Source organism: Oreochromis aureus, linkage group 5, assembly GCF_013358895.1.
Source record: "Oreochromis aureus strain Israel breed Guangdong linkage group 5, ZZ_aureus, whole genome shotgun sequence".
Lineage (NCBI taxonomy): Eukaryota > Metazoa > Chordata > Actinopteri > Cichliformes > Cichlidae > Oreochromis > Oreochromis aureus.
Genome location: NC_052946.1, coordinates 5,421,248 through 5,440,988, shown reverse-complemented (window position 1 = coordinate 5,440,988; position 19,741 = coordinate 5,421,248).

The window sequence follows — 19,741 nt, the reverse complement described above, 5'->3', positions numbered from 1 at the left end:
AAGTTAAAGGCTCTGGCCTCTCAGCGACCTCTGAGGTGTCAGACTGTAAATAAACCACACACACGCACAAACTCTCTCACGTAAACTCGACAGGCAGCCGCTGCTGCTTGTGGCTTTGATATTCTCTCATTAGCATAGCAACAGCAAGATGACCATCCGCAAGGGATACAGTAACCCAGGCAACCAGAGCTGGCCAGTCCAACTATGGGAACCAGAGGCACGATCAGAGCTCTCCTCCCAGTCCTCACAGTAATGCTTCAGTACTCACGGCTCTGAGCAAACGCATTTGCGACCCAAGGGTGTAGCAATGGTTTGCAGTTTTTACCATAAGTGAGAAATACATTGATGTGTACTCGTAGTCATTTTTTGTTCCCTGAATCACATGGGTGACTTTCGTGAATTTTGAATAACGTTAAGTATCTGCAGCCTCTTCTCAAGGAAACAGAAAGTTATAAATTTGCATGTGATTGAAGAGGAAAAGGTGAAAAAACAGCGCTGTGTAGATGCTCTTCACTTTATTTTCAGTAATGAAACTCAGTAGCGCTTTTAATGCCAGCCAAAATGTATCTGACATCAACTGCCAGCCATCGAAAGTTTGAACATAACCCTTTGTCCTTAAAAGCCACAAAAATGTCTTATGCTAATGCAACCTTATCACCATATTGCACAATTCTGCAAAACCCTGAATTTCCATCAGCCGCCTTTCTCACGACCTGTGCCAATCTTTTTTTGAATTCCTGTTTTCTCTTAAGCTTACTGAGCCCCAAGTGACTAAGAGCACATGAAGACTGGGGTTATGGTTAATAAAACACGATTTTTAATTGTGGCATGGAGTGAATGATACTTCTTCAGTTCCCCGACACCTACAGAGTCTACCAAGGTACATGCTGGCATGAACTTTATGTAAAAGACAGAGCGCTGTGACATCACCTGTTAGACTGTGCTGTCCCAGAGGGTGGCAGATCTGACTGAGATAGCGAGGGACACTGCATGCTCACAAGGTAAGTAATAAAGATTTTAACCATCACATGCAGCCAGGGCATCTTCAGTCACCCCTGACATTAAGTCTCTGCAACACTACAGGACCAATGGAACCTTCTTCTTGAAGATATATTTTTTTTCTTGTTTTGATGATGGCAGCTATATAGAGCACCGTCAAACACATCATTCCAAAACCTTCCATGTGTTTAACTTGGATGAAAGCACATGGTGGTTTGTAAGAAGTGGTTCTTCTGAAAGATACCAGTGGCATCAGGCTAGAAATAACACTTTCCTGTTTTAAAGTCTAAAACCCTTGTTAGAAGCTAAAACAATAAAATCACATTGAAACACATTAAAAACAATCATTCAGAACAACTTAATGGATGGTGTCCAGGCTTAATGTTTTGGGATGATGATTTTTTGCAGGTCAACCCAAAAGATATCCTGGTATCTTAAAAAAAAAAAAATAAAAAAAAAATAAAAAACCCAATTCAACCCACATATTTTGAGATTTTTAGAAGAGAGAAACCAAAGAGCAAAATGCTAACTCATTTCTAATTTCAGGTCTAGTTCCTGCCACACTCTGTTGCTGCTTTATCAGGATGTGCCTATTGTATCTGTCTTTCTTACATCTTTCTCCATCTAGCACTGTGCACCAATCTGCAAACAGATTGAATGTTTGAGGTTATTTGTTGGGCAGTTAGAAATGTTGCATTTAAATTACCTGACACACAAAAAACGTTACTCCCTTTAGGTTAGCTCCTCTTCTGAGACACTAGCTAAATGCTAAAGTATCACAACCACAACCACAACACGACAAAAATGCCATTCCGGATCATTCCAGCCTACTTTAACCCTTGTGTATAGGGCTATAAATGATGCATAATGATGCCTCTTTCATCTCTTTTTATGCAATAAGCTGGGTGACGAATACGCTGATAGGACCAACTTTTATGTGTAACCTTTGCTCCATGTTGCTGAAATCAATCTGATGTTTGAAGGAGCACAGCGATGTGAAGTAAAAACATCGAGCAAATGTGTTAAACTTAAAATGACAGGTGTGTTTTAAAAATATAAGGATTAGAACATTCATATATTCATGTTAAAATATAGTAAAAAGTTGTCAGAAAAATACTCAAATGAAGTATTGACACCTGAAAAATCTCCTTAAAGCACAGTAATAATGTATTTTTACGTTGTTACTACCCATCTCACGGTGCTGGCAACTTTTTTGTCTTTAGCCTGTGGAGATAATCCTGTTTACATCAGTTGATGGCTTCTTGTAAAGAAATTGGACTGTTTTTTATCAAAAGTTTAATCACTTAAGAATATGGTTTTTTCCCCCCATCTAGCAGGTTTGGAATTTAGGAAACATAAAGTAAAAACTGATTATTTTAGATATATTCACATAAAAGATCCCTGGAACTAAGAGGCAGGAGACCAATAATGTGGAGGGCTGTCAGAAAGGGTGACTAGCATAAAAAATTTGCAAAATTAAATATGCAGATTCATAGACTGTGGTGACCTGAAGTCCCACAACTTCAACGAATGTGTTATCTCAACTGAATGTTAACCATACATGCTGGTTTGAGCGGGGAGTCAAGGAGGCCATTTACGTAAAAAGGGAAAGACCATCTCTGAATCGAGGAGGGGACCTAAGGGTACATCTTTCACCCTCTTACAATGCTGTGATTGCAGCCATTCCCCAACTCTCTGTGAATGGTACTCATGGCCATTGATCAGTGGGCTCTGATCAGTGGTTGTTGATCAATGGTCATGAGAATTTGCATAATTAAGATTAAGGAACTGACCTCCCAGCCCATTGTTCCTTCAGTGGGCTGGTTTCAGTCATTATGCAAATGTACTATTTAAAAGATTGGGGAAACCTGCAGTCATGTGAGACTGAAGAAGTCATTTGGATGAGTGACGAAACGTTTCTCCCACTGAAAACGCTACGTCCAGATGAACAGAATCAACTTTTGGAGATTAACCATACATGCCAACTCTCCCGATTTTTCCGTGAGAATCCCGATTTCCAGTACCCCTCCCGAATTTCTCCTGATTTTCCATCCGGACAACAAAATTGAAAAACCATATCCCAGAATTCATTGCGCGGCCCAGCTAGTTCCAGTTTCCAACAATGGTGGCAGCTACTTAGTTTTAATATTACGGTTTCTGGGTCGCAAAATAAACTTTTAGCATATTTTCAGGCGAAAAGGTAGCTGTGTAAACTTCAGATATCTGAGCCGCCGACAACAGCGAACTCCTGGCGCATCAATTTCAAACCCCTGTCACTTTAAGTCACTTAGATAACCTAAAAATTTTATTGTTTGGCCTTTTTCAGTGTTTTATTTGTTCCTGAGTAAATCGGTTTGGCTGAAATTAAAGTTATTAGATTAGATTAGATTAAATAAAACTTTATTAATCCCTCGGGAGGGTTCCTCCGGGGGTTTTCACACAGCTGAATAAACGTCAAACAGAAAACTGATTAAATAGAAGTGTGAGATGGTCGAGAATTTACGCTAGTGTCCGGTTATATTTAGATAGCAAGGAGCAGACAGTTGAGTTTCACTCCACCGAGAGGGCCCGTGATGTAATTCTGAAGGCGAGACCGTCACAGTTGCTCACTTCTGGCCTACCCGGCTTTCGGAGGACCCGGCCCACTTAGACCACAAAGGCTGGGTCCTCAGGTGGATGCAGCCTCTGAATTTGGACAGTCCCGGCCGTAATAACGGTGACATTTAACTTACTTTAAATAAATAATTTTAAATAAATAAACACTGTAAAGTTCAAGTTTTTTGTATATGTGTACGTATATGTATCCCCCCCGCCCTTTTGAATGTCTCCCTAATTCTGAGGTCTCAAGGTTGGCAAGTATGATGTTAACAGCAACTTTACTTTCAACTAATGAATCAAAACAGCTAGATTTTTTTTGCTATGTGCACAGTGTCTCAGACAAGAGCAGTGATTTCCACCATCACGCTTAGCCAAAAAGTTGTTCAGACTGCAAATGTATAACCTGATGTGGCTCCATCTTCTTTTGTTATTTTTAAGGGTTAAAGGCCATTTGCCATGTGATATCTGGAGGTGCTGCTGAGTAGAGCAGGGCGATTTGGCCAAAAATATTTATCACGATATATATTTGAAAATTTGCGATAACAATATAACTGATGATATAATTGATGAGAGACAAAATACAACTCCACAACTTTACTAGCACAAAAAAACTCCATCCATTTATTTTCACTTAAACAAGCAGCTGTTTTTTTATGTGCATTAAAGCTATGTAAAAATTTAACAGTGCAAATGCAAATTCCTTGCTGAAAGTTTAACCAAAAGGCATTTCCAGTTGAAATGGGCTGACATATCCTGAGCATAACCATGTATAATATCCACTGAAGTTAAAAAGAGGTGCTTTGCAACATTAAACTGCAGTGTGCCAAATAAAAAAGGCAAATGTGTATTTTTCGGACCATAAGGTGCACGGGATTATAAGGCACATTAAGCGAAACAAAGCAGTCAGATAAATCAAACTTTATTCAACTCATTCTTCTTGCTTCCTCCACTTCTGTACCATTGATTCATTAATGCTGTATTCTATCATAGCTGCTCTATTCCCATGTTGTTGCAGTATATTAATGACTAACCTCGTATTGTGGATGGATTATCTCAGTTGTTCTCCTGACTGAAGTTTGGTCCGTTTACAGCATCCTGCCATGCGATTGCATTTGTCTCTAAGCAACAGGAACCTACACGTTAACTTTTATCGAGTGGGAAAGTGTTAGCATTGATTCCTGCAGCTTCACTGTTTACTGTATATAGTATTTTATTTTATTTTATTCTATTCTTTACAGTTGTGTACAGTATTCTTATTTCTATTCTATTCTATTCTATTCTTATTGTATTCTAATTTTGCTATATAACTTTTGCACTGTCCACTTCCTGCTGTGACAAAACAAATTTCCCACGTGTGGGACTAATAAAGGTTATCTTATCTTATCTTATCTTATCTTATGCTAACATAGCTGTGTTGCTAGCGATCACGTAGCACATCATTATATACCACCTAGCCCAATTTCAGTAACCTTACAAACGTGCTGTTTAGTTTCCTGTCTTCATTTATGTTGGAAGTGATAGCAGAGCTGTACGTTTGAATTTTTTCAGAAATCTCTCAGTCAGAACATGCTATATCATGTTTAGGTAACTAGCGAAACTAGCGAGCTAACTTCTGCTAACTTCTTGCTAACTTCTAACTCCCTTAAATGTAATAAATTCTGTTTTCATGGATGCCTGGATGTTAAACACCTGGTAAAGCAGCAATGCTGATCGTTTTATTAAAGATGAAAGAATTTAGACAGTTTTTAACTCTCAGTGTGCCGCAGTGTTCGTTTGACTTTGGGACCTGAAGCGGACGGAGTTTAGGACCCAGATTACTCCCAGATTTATGAGCACCTTAGTCCGACAAATACGACAATAATGATGGCCCGCTTGCATGTTCTACAAAAAAAAATATGCTTTGTTGTGTATCTGACGGACAAACATCAAACCAGTTCCACATCACTGAAGTTGCACCATTTTTACAAACCAATTCTGGTTCATTCTCCGTTGCCACCGTACTTTTTCGGCCATGTGTGTATGAAAACAAAGGCACTGCACATGCGTGTTTTACCCGTATTCTATCGCGATATTTCATTTTCTTATGGTTGCCTAACATTGTACCGGTATTACCGTGAACGGTATAATATGGTCCAGCCCTACTGCTGAGCAGTTTTGTGGTAGTTTTGCGGTGTTTTTTGGCAACTAGGCTCGGCTAGCATTGTTTATGCTAGGCTAAGCTAAACTGGTTTCTTTCAGGCAGTAGCACCGAACATAAACACACTAACAGAAAATATAAAGGCAGTCTGGTTTTACTCCTTGCACAAATATGAATGAGCCAAACTATTCATTCAAAGTCCCCTGCAGTGCACGATTTTTGTTTTAAACTGTTTTTTTTAATGTTTCTATTTGGGATGAGCTACTTCTCTCTAACAAACATTTGACTCATGTGCTATTTTTACTCTGTTCTCAGGAGACATTTCAGCCAAACAGCTCTTCACATTGAGTGAGACATTGTAACAAGCTCTCCACCCCTGTTCGTACCTTTCCCACCTCAATTGTAGACCGTGCTGCCAGGTGGAACTGTGTCAATCTCTCACTATCATTTGGCATGAAAACCTTACAGAGTTTTTTTTTAATGCATATGGTGGAACCTGCACAGATGGATACCTCACGCTGGCAATTTCATTCCACCTGTCAGTGTCTATTCCTCATGCCTGACATGTACAGGCGCACAGTCACGCACACATGTGGGAGAACAGCGGAGGTGGTAGTGCTGTAGTTAATTAGAATGTAACATATCAAACTGCATTTTCTCAGTACCTCTGTGTGTGTGGGGGGGTTAATTGTGTGGGCAGAGTGACTAGCTGCATAGCTGTTTGTGTTAATTCAACACAGAAACACAGGCTATGTATGGGAGTATCTAATAATAGAGACATGGACAGATTGGAAAATCCTCTGCCCAGGAAGAAGAAAAGTGCTTTAACTACATCTCAGAGTAAGCAAAGAGGCAGCGGGAGGAGAGCAGGAGGAGGAGGGAAAAGTTGAGAAAAACGAAGACGAGGGAGAAGAAGGGTTTGTTTTCCACTCTCTGTTCGTTCTTTGTGATCATGAAAAAGCAATGCTGTTCAGTTTCTGGACGCCGCTGTGGTGGTATACAAGACTTTCCAGCGTCACATTTGCCTCCTTGCTCTTTGTGTGCAGACCCTTCGCAGGCCTCCCAAAGACACAACTCTTTAATGAGCATATTGATCAGTGTTTCTCACACCTTCATTTTCCCCACAGAGAGAGGAAGGAGGAGAAAAGGATACAAGGGGAGGGGGAAGGGGGGAGGAGAAAGCGATGAAGAGACGAAAGCTTTAGAAAAGCTTTAGACTCACAAAGTGGGGCTTTTTTTCTAAAGACCGCAGGGGAGTCAGCTTTGTGCCTGTAAAATTCAATTTTCACAGATGGGCTGTACTGCAGCTGGTATTGAGGTGCACAACTCATAAACTGCTCTGAATGTGTGTGTGTGTGTATGCTCCTCGGATTGCATGTGCATCAGTGAATATGCATGCGTGTGTGTGTGTGCACATGTGCAGGTGTTTGTGTGTTCATGTGTGTGAGCAAAGCAGCAGTGTAAGCCACCCTGGTGTGAACCTGGGCTTTCTCTCGGAGCGCCGTCTCGCTCCGGTCGCTTCTCTGCATCACATTACTTCTCCACCTCCACCCACCCAGCAGCACAGAGAGAACGAGAGGGAAGGAAAAACATTACAAACAAAAATAAGAAGAAAAAAAACATCAAAGACAGCCTGTGAGAGCAACTTAAATTGCTGGGATATGAGTTCTTTGTTGACTCGAGGGAGAACAGTCAATACTGTGCAGTTTGGGGGAGGTGGCTCTGTTGTTAACATCCATCCCTGTGTCTCCTGGGTGTGGGGCTGCACTTTAACAAACACTATGTAAGTGATAATAATATGCTATGTCAGCGGAACATCCGGTTCCACTTTGTATGCGACCCGAGTTCTTTCAAGTGACGCTCTGCAGTGACATTTCCTCACAAAATCAATTCCTCAGCCAGCCAGACAGCTTGCTTGGCCGCAGAAAACATCTGAAGATTACATGCTTGTTTGCACTGGTAACTCTGCTAGTAAAATTAGTGACAAGATAGGACAAGGAACACTTGTAGATAATGTTTAGTAGATATTGAGTGCATATGCTCTGTAGCGCTGATGTTACAGAGCATATGCACAACCCTAAAATCTTACAGGGCTGGTTAACTGACAATGTTGCCATAGAAAGCAATTTTTCACATTATCTAGACCAGGGGTCTGCAACCTTTTACACCCAAAGAGCCATTTGGACCCGGTTTCCACGCAAAAGAAAACACTGGGAGCCGCAAATACTTTTTGACATCTAAAATGAAGATAACACTGTAAATATTGTTTTTTACCTTTATGCTTTGTGTGAACAACTAAGGTGTGCTGCTTATGAAAGCCATGAAGTGCTACAGAGAAAATTTAATTATATTTATGTAATCAACACATTTTGAACTCTTAAAGAAATATAACAAAAGGAAAGACACCAACCTGAACTAAAATGACCCATGTAGCAAACAAAAGCTGTTGTCAGCCGCCACCCTTATATCGCCTTTGGGCTGTTGGAGCCTTGACCTGACTCTTAAAAAATAATTGGAAAAAAGCACTATGCTGCTAAAAGATGAAAAATAGATATTTGCAAAATTCTGCCTAAATATGTATTTTACCTGGTTAATGCGTGCGGCGGGGCGTGGTTTGCAGCGCCGCTGCAGGGGAGGCGGACGCACCTGAGCGACACCCGCAATCACGCCCGCTGCCTTTACGCCTGCGCTATCTGTGCTGTTGTGTTGTTGGTGGTGTATGTCGGGCTGTGAGCTGAAAAGCTACAGCCGGCTGTATGCGTACAGCAACCGTGTGTGAAAAGTGGTCAATAAAGAGATGCTGAAAAGCATGTTCATGGAAACATCGTCGGGTCTGCCGTGATATGTTTACAATGGGACTTCTGCTCCTGAACCTCTGCTCACAGAGTCCGCAAATTGGGGCTATACGAAGTCAGTTTACGCAGGACTGTAAGCTGTCATCTGTCAGGCGTGAACGGTGTTTGTCTTTAACATAGTTCACGGTGGAGAGTAGCTGCTGACATAATGTGGATCCGAAGATCCATAATTGGCCTACCTGGGGTTGAAAGTCTCGATAAATGCTCGGCGTTTGGTGGTACACCAAGCTTCATGAGTGTGACTCTTATTTTGAGCGATGAAAAAATAATGAATATAATTTTATTTTTATATTTCAATATTACAATAATCTTCCAATTTAGAACTACAAGTTAAAAAGAACTAACATAAATAAAATACACTTCAGCTAAATACTTCTAATTTATTTGCCCAAACCACGCGGGAGCCGCAGTATAAGGACTAAAGAGCCCAGCCGCAGGTTGCCGACCCCTGATCTAGACAGAAAAAACAAACATGCATGTTCAACTGCAGTGCTTATTTTTATTGTGTTTATGTGATGTTTGTATTTTGTGCCACATCTTTGTATGAGCCAAAACCAGCCCTCTTTCTTCCAGTGTGGAATGTGTCTCCTTACCCACACCGGCAGCATGCAGGTCTGCTGTTCTAAGTTTGCAAGGTCCACAGCTTTCCACAGGAATTGCATATTGGCTTTTAGAGACGATGACGACGATGGCCATATGACAGACATACTTTAGCAATAACCATAACGTTGTTGCACTGGTCCACACAGTGATTATTACTGCCCTCTATTTAAGCCTGAACTTGCAGGGTAACTCCATTATTCTGTGTTAGTTTGCTGTGTTCAGAAAAACTACCAGATAACGCGCAATGAAGAAGTTATCCACTATCTCCACCACCTTCCAGAGATTCTGGGAGGCACGCAAAACAGCATACATCTAATGTGTGTGGATGAATAAGGTTTTCTTTACATGTCATGTGCAACTATCTCATCACGAGATTTAGATTTGGTTCTTTGTGAGTCATGTGAATCACCAGAATCAATCAGCACCACTCATAGAAAAAGACCAAGGAGAAATAAGACTCAATGATGATGATTACTAAAGTGATTACTAAAATTACTACAACAAATCTTTGCAATTAGCTTGTGCATGTTTCTTATATTGTCCGGGGGAGAGGTATCATTCTGCACATCCACCTTTGATCTATGTGCTCTACTTTATTTCATTCTTCAATCAACAGTGTCATTTTACAGTTGAGTGTGAAGCTGCAGATGACGAGAATGAGAACCTCCAAATACGAGGCCCCAGTTCTTGGGTGCAAAAGGCTGCTGTGCCCACTCCGGACTGGGAATGGGTTGTTGGCTCAAGTGGAGGAGTTCAAGAATCTTGGGCTCTTGTGAGGAAAAACGAAGGGAGGCGTTGACTAGGGTGAGGAATATAAAGGGTTCCTACCCTTACCACAAGCTGTGGGTAGTGACCAAAAAAAATACACATGGTAGAAATGAACCTCCCCAGAAAAGAAGTTGGGGTTCACCCTTAGAGACAGAGTAGAGCTGCTGTTCTTCCACATCAGAAGAAGCCTGTTGAAGTTACTCAGGCATTTGTCCTAGATGCCTCTTGGACATGTCCCAGGTGTTTCAGACACGTTCAACTGGGAGGAGTCTGAGGACAGAGAGAATGTGTCTCTTGGATGACTTGGGAATGAGGGAAGAGGGAAGGAGAGTCCTGGGCACCTCTCCTTACACTGCTGCCCCTTAAACCCAGACTGGACAAACAGCAGAAAATGGATGGATGGATGGGTGGGTGGGTGTCCACTACTGTAACAGAATGTATGTGACAGAAAAAAAATAAGGAAAAGCATGAAATAAGTAACAAAATAACTGCTTGCATTGTATAAGTATTTGTATTACTTGTTACAACAATGAGGTAACATCATTCTAATGAGTTACTTTGTAGTGATTTAGCCAAAACAACATAACTGTACCTCTCCGTGAATCGCTACCTTATCGTGGTGGAGGGGTTTGTGTGTCACAGGGATCCCAGGGGCTATGTTGTCTGGGGCTTTTGCCCCTGGTAGGGTCTCCCATGGCAAATTGGTCCTGGGTGAGGGACCAGACAAAGAGCGATTCAGAAGACCCGTATGAAAAGAACATCGAGGGAACAGTTTACCCTGCCCGGGATAGGGTTACCGGGGCCCCACCCTGGAGCCAGGCCCGGGGAGGGTGCCCGAGGGCGAGCGTCTGGTGGCCGGGCCTTAGTCCATGGGGCCCGGCCGGGCACAGCCCGAAGAGGAGACATGGGCCCATCCTCCCGCAGGCCCACCACCCGCAGGAGGCGCCATAGGGGTCGGGTGCATTGTGTGTCGGGCGGCGGCCAGGAGCGGAGGCCCTGGCGGACCGATCCCGGCTGCCAAGACTGGCAATAGGGACATGGAATGTCACCTCTCTGGTGGGGAAGGAGCCTGAGTTAGTGCGTGAGGTTGAGAAGTACCGGCTAGATATAGTCGGGCTCACCTCTACGCATGGCTTGGGCTCTGGAACTAGTCTCCTGAGAGGGGCTGGACTCTGTCTCAGTCTGGAGTTGCCCCTGGTGAGAGGCGGCGGGCTGGGGTGGGTATTCTGATATCCCCCGGCTTGCTGCCCGGCACGTTGGGGTTTTTCCCGGTGGATGAGAGGGTTTGTTCCCTGCGCCTCAGGGTCGGGGAACGGGTCCTGACTGTCATCTGCGCTTATGCGCCGAGTGGCAGTTCAGAGTACCCAGCCTTCTTAGAGTCCCTGGGGGTGCTGGAAGGTGCCCCACCTGGAGACTCTGTTGTCCTGCTGGGAGACTTCAATGCTCACGTGGGTAACGACAGCGAGACCTGGAGGGGCGTGATTGGGAGGAACGGCCTCCCTGATCTGAACCCAGTGGTGTTTTGTTATTGGACTTCTGTGCAAATCACAGTTTGGCCATAACGAACACCTTGTTCGAACATAAGAGTGTCCATAAGTGCACGTGGCACCAGGATGCTCTAGGCCGCAGGTCGATGATCGATTTTTGTAATCGTATCACCAGACCTGCGACCATATGTTCTGGACACTCGGGTAAAGAGAGGGGCTGAGCTGTCAACTGATCACCACCTGGTGGTGAGTTGGATCAGGTGGCGGGGAGGACGCTGGACAGACCCGGTGCACCTAAACGGCGTAGTGAGGGTGTGCTGGGGGCGTCTAGCAGAGGCCCCAGTCTGCGAGATCTTCAACGCACACCTCCGGCAGAGCTTCAACAACATTCCGAGGGAGACTGGGGACATTGAGTCCGAATGGACCATGTTCAGCGTCTCCATTGCGGGCTGCTGCATTGAGCTGCGCCGCAAGGTGGTTGGTGCCTGCCGTGGTGGGAATCCCGAACCAAATGGTGGACACCAGAGGTGAAGGGAGCCACCAGGCTGAAGAAGGAGTCCTATCGGGCTTGGTTAGCCTGTGGGACTCCAGAGGCAGCTGACAGGTATCGACAGGCCAAGCGGAATGCGGCTCGGGCAGTGGCTGAAGCAAAAACTCGGGTGTGGGAGGAGTTCGAGAGGCCATGGAAAAAGACTTTCGGACTGCCTCGAAGAGATTCTGGCAAACCGTCAGGCGTCTCAGGAGGGGAAAGCGGTGCTCTACCTGCACTGTGTATAGTGCTGGCGGTGCGCTGCTGGCGTCGACTGAGAAAATTGTCAGGCGGTGGAAGGAATACTGAGGACCTCCTTAATCCCACTGACACGTCTTCCGAGGAGGAAGCAGAGTCTGGGGATGAGGGAATGACCCGCCAATTTCTGGGGTCGAGGTCACTGAGGCAGTTAAACAACTCCTCGGTGGCAGAGCCCTGGTGTTGATGAGGTCCGCCCGAGTTCCTGAAGGCTCTGGACGTTGTAGGGCTGTCCTGGTTGACACGCCTCTACAATGTTGCGTGGAGATCAGGGCAGTACCCTGGACTGGCAGACCGGGTGGTGGTCCCCATCTTTAAGAAAGGGAGACCGGAGGTGTGTTCCAACTACAGGGGATCACACTCCTCAGCCTCCCAGGAAAGTCTATGCCAGGGTGCTGGAAAGGAGAGTTCGTCCGTTAGTCGAACCTCGGATACAGGAGGAACAATGCGGTTTTTCGTCCTGGTCGCGGAACACTGGACCAGCTCTTTATCCTCTCGAGGATACTTGAGGGTGCATGGGAGTTTGCCCAACCAGTCTACATGTGTTTTGTGGACTTGGAGAAGGCATTCGACCGTGTCCCTCGGGTTGTCCTGTGGGAGGTGTTGCGGGAGTATGGGGTGTCTGGCCCATTGCTACGGGCCATTCGATCCCTATACAACCGTTGTAAGAGTTTGGTTCGCATTGCCGGCAATAAGTCGGACTCGTTTCCGGTGGGTGATGGGCTCCGCCAGGCTGCCCTTTATCACCGATTCTGTTCATAATTTTATGGACAGGATTTCTAGGCGCAGCCAAGTGGCGGAGGGCTTTCACTTGGTGGCCTCAGAATCTCATCTCTGCTTTTTTGCGGATGATGTGGTTCTGTTGGCTTCATCGGGTGAGGGCCTCCAGCTTTCGCACTGGAACAGTTCGCAGCCGAGTGTGAAGCAGCGGGAATGAGGATCAGCACCTCCAAATCTGAGGCCATGGTTCTCAGCCGGAAAAGGGTGGAGTGCCCACTCCGGGTCGGGATGAGTTCCTGCCCCAAGTGGAGGAGTTTAAGTATCTCGGGGTCTTGTTCGCGAGTGATGGGAGAAGGGGCCGGAGATCGACAGGCGGATTGGTGCTGCGGCTGCAGTGATGCGGACGCTGCGCCCGGTCCGTCGTGGTGAAGAGGGAGCTGAGTGTAAAAGCGAAGCTCTCAATTTACCGGTCGATCTACGTCCCGACCCTCACCTATGGCCACGAGCTGTGGGTAGTGACCGAAAGAACGAGATCGCGGATACAAGCGACAGAAATGAGCTTCCTCCGAAGGGTGGCTGGCCTCTCCCTTAGAGATAGGGTGAGAGGTTCGGCTATCCGGGAGGGGCTCAGAGTAGAGCCGCTGCTCCTCCACATCGAAAGGAGCCAGTTGAGGTGGTTCGGGCATCTGACAAGGATGCCCCCTGGGCGCCTCCTGGGTGAGGTGTTCCGGGCATGTCCCACCGGGAGGAGGCCCCGGGGCAGACCCAGGACGCGCTGGAGAGATTACATCTCTCGGCTGGCCTGGGAACGCCTTGGTGTTCCCCCGGATGAGCTGGAGGAGGTGGCTGGGGAGAGGGAGGTCTGGGCTTCTCTGCTTAGGCTGCTGCCCCTGCGACCCGATCTCGGATAAAGCGGATGAGGATGGATGGATGGATGGAACATAACTGTAGTTTCTTTGTTTCTGAATGAAAACCGAAAACTTTTCAATAATTTCTTTTTTTTTTGTCCAGTTTGGTCAAAGAAAAAAAAAACGTGGAGAAAACTCAATAAGTAAATTAAACTAAACAGGAAAAGTGCAGGAAAGAAGCAAGAAGAGAGAGTGGTGTAGAAGAAATGTGAGGACGTAGGTGTGAAGAAGATGAAGCAGCGATGAGAGAGAGAGCGAGAGAGAGAGCTTGTATGTGACTGTGATTGCTCTGTCAGGTTCTGTTAGCATGATTGAACCGTCAGTGTAGCTCCTGGTTTATGTTTGTGTGTTCATGTGAGTCCATATCTGTGTGTTTATGTGCACCTGCCACACTCCACACTTCTTACAGAGTTTTTAATGAGGAGGAAAATTCTCTCCTCGGCAACCCGAAGTCTCTGCAAAGTCAGGGATGAAGAGAGAGAGAGAAACTGTTGTCTTCATAGAACAATTACAGTGACACTCCCCCTCTTTCTCCAGTAGTAAAGACACTGTGCAGCTCTGCACCAGCCACAGCAAATGCTTTGACATTTCAGAAGCCCGAAAACGGAGCAACAAAAGAAGTAGCTTTCTTCGTCAACAGAGCAAACGTCAGAGTTGAAAGGGAGATACAAGAGCGGTGGGGAATTTATTCCCTCTTTGTCTGTCAGTCTGCGTCTCTCTCTGTAGGTCTACATGTCTGTCGCACACATATTATCTCTATTTGTTTGCTTTGCTGTTGTATGCATGCAGTAACTCCCCATATTCATATTTATTGCCTAAAGTTTAACCATATTAAATAATTCACACATGTTCAGTTAAACACATTTGAATAACGCATCTATGACAATCATTTTTATTGTATGTGAAGGTAAAAGCTTAACTTTATGTTTATGTATTTCAGTTTGGGTTGGGTTTTTTTTTACATCAGTGGTGTACTTATTATGCCCAACACCTTGAGCCATGAACACAGCAGCAGAAGACACTCATGGTGTCAGCAAAGAACAGGAAACTGGGGCTAGAGCTCACACAGGCTCAATAAAGTGGAAAAAAGTGGCCTGTTCTGATTAGTGTTGATTTCTGCAGTAACACTTTATAATACAACCCATGACGAAGTGCATAATTTGCAATGTGTTATATTTACAATTGTAATGTAATTATCTTTACAGATAAATACTTAAGTTAAATTTAATATATTTAATATTAAATAAAGATGTTAAAAGTCAAGTTTAAGCAACTTGATAATAAGGCCCTGAAAAGTGCAGCACTTTTAGGATGTAAAATATGGAAATATTCTTTGTTTTCCTGTAAAAATTGCTGTAATATTACACAATACTTAACTATACTTACAGTTTAATTATTCCTTTGTTTCCTGTAAAAACCTGACTTGTTACCCTGTAATTCTGGTGTACCTACCTTTAAGTACTTGTAAGTATAATTACATTATAATTTCAAATAAAAAACATTGAAATTCCATTTAATTAGAGGGTATTATGCCCTTAGTCATGGGTCATATTATAAAGTGTTACCCATTATTCAGATGGTACGGTCAGAATTTGCTGTAAACAACATGAAACAGAGCATTCTCATTCCCAACGCGTAGCATGCCAACAATTAGCCATGTCCCGAGGCGTCTCATTGACGGCGAAAGGTAACTTTCCGTGTCCCTATGATACGCTCCGTATTGTGAAAGGAATCCAATAGAATGACGCTCCGGGCGGTAACACACGCTCCAGCCGTGTATTCCAGCCCTAACCATTCCAAATGGTTCTCATGTTTCCAAAGGCGTAACATACAGACGTGTTGGGTGGCCGAAAGCATAACATACCAACGATTTGTCACATAGCGTCGGTACGTTACATTCTGGGATGAGAACGTGTTGCATGAAAGTGTCGATCCATCCTGACTTGTATCAACTGTTCAGACTGGTGGTGTCAGTGTAATAATGTGGGTTTTTTTTGTTGTTGGTACACTTGTTAGTTCCAGCTGAGCATCATTTAAATGCCACAGCCGACCAGAGTATTGTTGCTGACCAGGTCCATTTGGTGCACACACCTTCTTATGGCTGCGTTCAGCAGGGTAATGGATCAGTGTTTGTTTTCCAGTTTCCAGTGTTAGTTAAATCTCTCGTGGTTACCTTCTGAGATGACTTGCCTATCTTGTCCTCACTGTTTCCACCTCAGTGTACACCGAGTCCTGTCTCGTCTCTGTCTTAGTTGGATTTACTGCATTGTGTTTCTGACCTTTTTCTCGAATGCCTACCTCTCTGCAGGCATTTCACCTTTTTGTTGTATTACTCTTTTGGAATGTATTGAATGGCTTTTTAAATTAAGTTTACTTTTTGATAATTCATTGTGATTTTGCTCTACTTTTTTATGAAGTCCTGTATAAACCTCAGTATATCCCTTTTATATTTTACAGAATTGCTTTTAAAACATATCGAGTCAGTCGGAAACTATGCCTCACTATAGAGGAGAAGATGATCAATAAGAAATGGTCAGTTATTGTCCCCCGTGTTCTTCTTTGGTATAGATGCTCTATACTTTGCAGGCCAAGCTGCTTCAGTGCTGATGTTGTGACACTTAGGACACTCGGACCACTCGGGTGTAATAAAACAAAATGACCAAATAAATGATGCTGTACAAGTTACATGACTTAAATGGCATTAGTCACCAAAGAGAATAATGGCCACAGATGTGTATGCAGTAACTTCCTCCAATCAATGCATGAACCAAATAGATATGTTGTAGATCAATCAGCCTTTCCCACTGGGGTTCCTTTGTTTCAGACAACTGCTCTTTTACTTTCAATCTTCTCACCTTCTCCAGTAATTTACTGACACCTTATATTACCATCGCACTGGGGAAATCAATGATGGAAGGTCCTGGCATGATCAAGGATTTTGTGTCTGTGTGCAGTAACCTTGCAACCTTACAGTGGTTAAAGTAGTTCCTCCAAAGATGTGGACCAGGTTTGCAACCACTCGCAGTTAGTTGTTGTCAAAGTGACTTTGGTGCATCAAGATGAGTTGATTCCCTGCGATAAAGAGATGTGTCTAAGAAAAGATGCGTTGATCAGCACAGATTGATCTGATTGCAGTGTTTTTTTGCAACACTGGTGGAGGTGGAGGGTGCTGCACGCTCAACCACTGGCCAATCAGCTGCTCACTGCAACTACTTGCAGTCAGTCTCTGACAGCTAAAAAAATTCAGTGCTATCACTGGGCAACCACGTATTTCTGTTAATTACAAGGAGGTTGATGTCCTAATGTGACTGATTCATTAGTAGGAGCACCATTAGATATTTGTCTTAATGCCACCATCTCCTAATAATCATGGAATACTATGACATGATAACATAATACAACCACACAAAAAATACTGTAAATTGTACAGAATAGTGATGTTTTCATCTCTTCGGGTATCATCACCTCCTACAAATCTGAGTGATTTGTCAGTTAAACAGAACACAGAGCTAGTCCACGTATAAGTAGTCAGACACCATAAGCTAGGCCAAATAGGTATATTTGACCTAGGTGTTTCTTTTTTTAACCTACGCAGCAACACCCCCCACAAACTTTAATTTAAAATCACATCCTGATAGTAAATGCTGTAGCCCCAGGTCCATTTCTGAGTACAGATCAAGGACTGGATCGTGTTTTAGTAAAACTACTCTGAAGCTGCTTATGACCAAATCTGTTCTCTTTTCCATTTGTCTTCTCTCACTTTCCAAATAACTAACAAATAAAGTTCATGAACTGCAGAGATATTTTTAACCCAAATATACGTGAATTGTTGCACACAGAACTTACACACTGGGGTGCTACAAAATTCTTCCTCTAAATCACTTTAAGGCAACATGAGAATCATAAATGAGGACTGCATAGAGGATAATGAGGTAAATATTGGCGTTATGGACCCACAGCGCAGTCATTTGGCTGCAGAGTGTTTGGCTTCAAAGTATTTGGGTATTTTATTCACCAACTGCCTTTAATGGACCTCCATAAAGAACCTGATGATCTCTGCTGCTTAACAAAATGTGGAACTGACAATGCTCACTTACAGATGATATCTTTGTTCTTTATTTTTTATGACTGTCCTCACAAGAAAAACAGCACATTCGGGAACTTTTACAAATGTGAAAGAATCTGCCATATAGTGCAGGAATTTACAGTAGCAGGTGGTTGAATAACTGACACTGGTGAAAACATGAAGTACGGTACAGTGAGAGGCTTTGGGGTTTTGTTTTTGTTTTTTTGTTTTTTTTTTTACTGTTTACAGTTTTAATGGGGCAGAAGCAAAAATGCCAAGTTTTCCTCACTCTGGTTATTTATTTTGACCACACAGGTTGGTGCAAAAGTAAAAGTCACTGGGAAGGCTGTAACTGAAAGATGGGTTGTTGTCTTCTGGACTCTAGACATTCTCAATTATAGATGTTCAGTTTGGTGAATTAGTAAAGGGAAGGCTATGGCTGCCGTGTGGGCACAGTTGTCATTTTACACATCCATATTTCTAACTTTTAGCCTTGGATAGGTTTGGTAAGGTAGGGTAGTTAAGGTAAGTTGTGTTTCCCTTCTACAGTCTTTTGTTTGTTGTTTGGCTGTGCCCACTCTGATGTTTTCTACCTCCAAAGAGAAATAAACTATTCTGTTTGGAACTGAAAACCTGAAGCTTGGAGCAGGGGAGTCACTTTTGTGTCGCGCTCTAGTTTCCCCTAGGCTGTGAAACCAGCATGCACATGAATGAGTTTTTACTTTTATTTGATGGACAGTAAAGATTTTTCAGACAGGAAAGTGATGGAAGACACACAGCAAAGGCCCCTGGGTCTGAATCAAACCCAGGTTGCTATATTAAGCCTTGCAGCATATGATTGCCTCCTCAACCAGGTCAGCTAAATTTATGCCCGGAAACGTTTTTTTAAATCCAATGCATTATAACTGCTGTTTATTTGTGTATTTTGACATGAGCATCTGAGAGAACTGACTCACATGTACGGCCAGCCTCAAGTGGCCATTAGAGGAACTGCAGATCATTGGCGCTTCTGTGTTTTCTTCATCTTGTAGCCCTGCAGTGTGGTAGTCAATGAAGTCCATAGATGTGTTTCAGTCATCACTAACCTTAAAGAAAATATTCGGCACCTTAGCTGCTACATCCTCCAGTACCAGCCCAGCCGGTAGCTACCTATACCCTGGCTGGCGGTCGTTGGTTGGTAAAGGGCACGATGTTTTTCTATAAAACCTGGAGCATCTTTTGTGAGCACTGTGCGTGAACCAAGACACTGATGTAGGGCAAAAAAAGTGGAGCAGTTAGCTGTAAGATGCTTAAAGGATTACCGTACTATCATGTAACAGTTCTATGTAGCTTTTGCTATGACATGCAACATCGTTCACTTAAAGTAACCACATCTACTAACATATATCATCATCCTAGCAATAGATAAGCCAAGTAAGATGAATGCAGAAGTACAAAAACACATACAGTAGGTTGCAAAAGTGTTTGGGGCTTATAGAGAAAAGAATTAAGGACCAATCAGGAGCCTTGAAGATAGGGAAGCATGCTGCCTTGTCACAAGGGGTCACCACAGCAGGTAGCTCCGTTTGATTTGGCAGATTTTTTGCAGCAGATGCCCTTCCTGACACGACCACCAAGGGATTTACATCTCCTCCTACGATCAAACTGGGGATCTTTTGCTTTTTACACTTTTGCACCTGACTAGACACAAACAGAAAAGAAGAATAAATCAAAGCAAGAGCTGTTCGTTCTAATTTGGACTTGCAGTCCATTCACCTGTTCCTCAGGCATATTAGGAGCGGGGAGTGGAAAACCTCAGCAGCGCTGACATTGT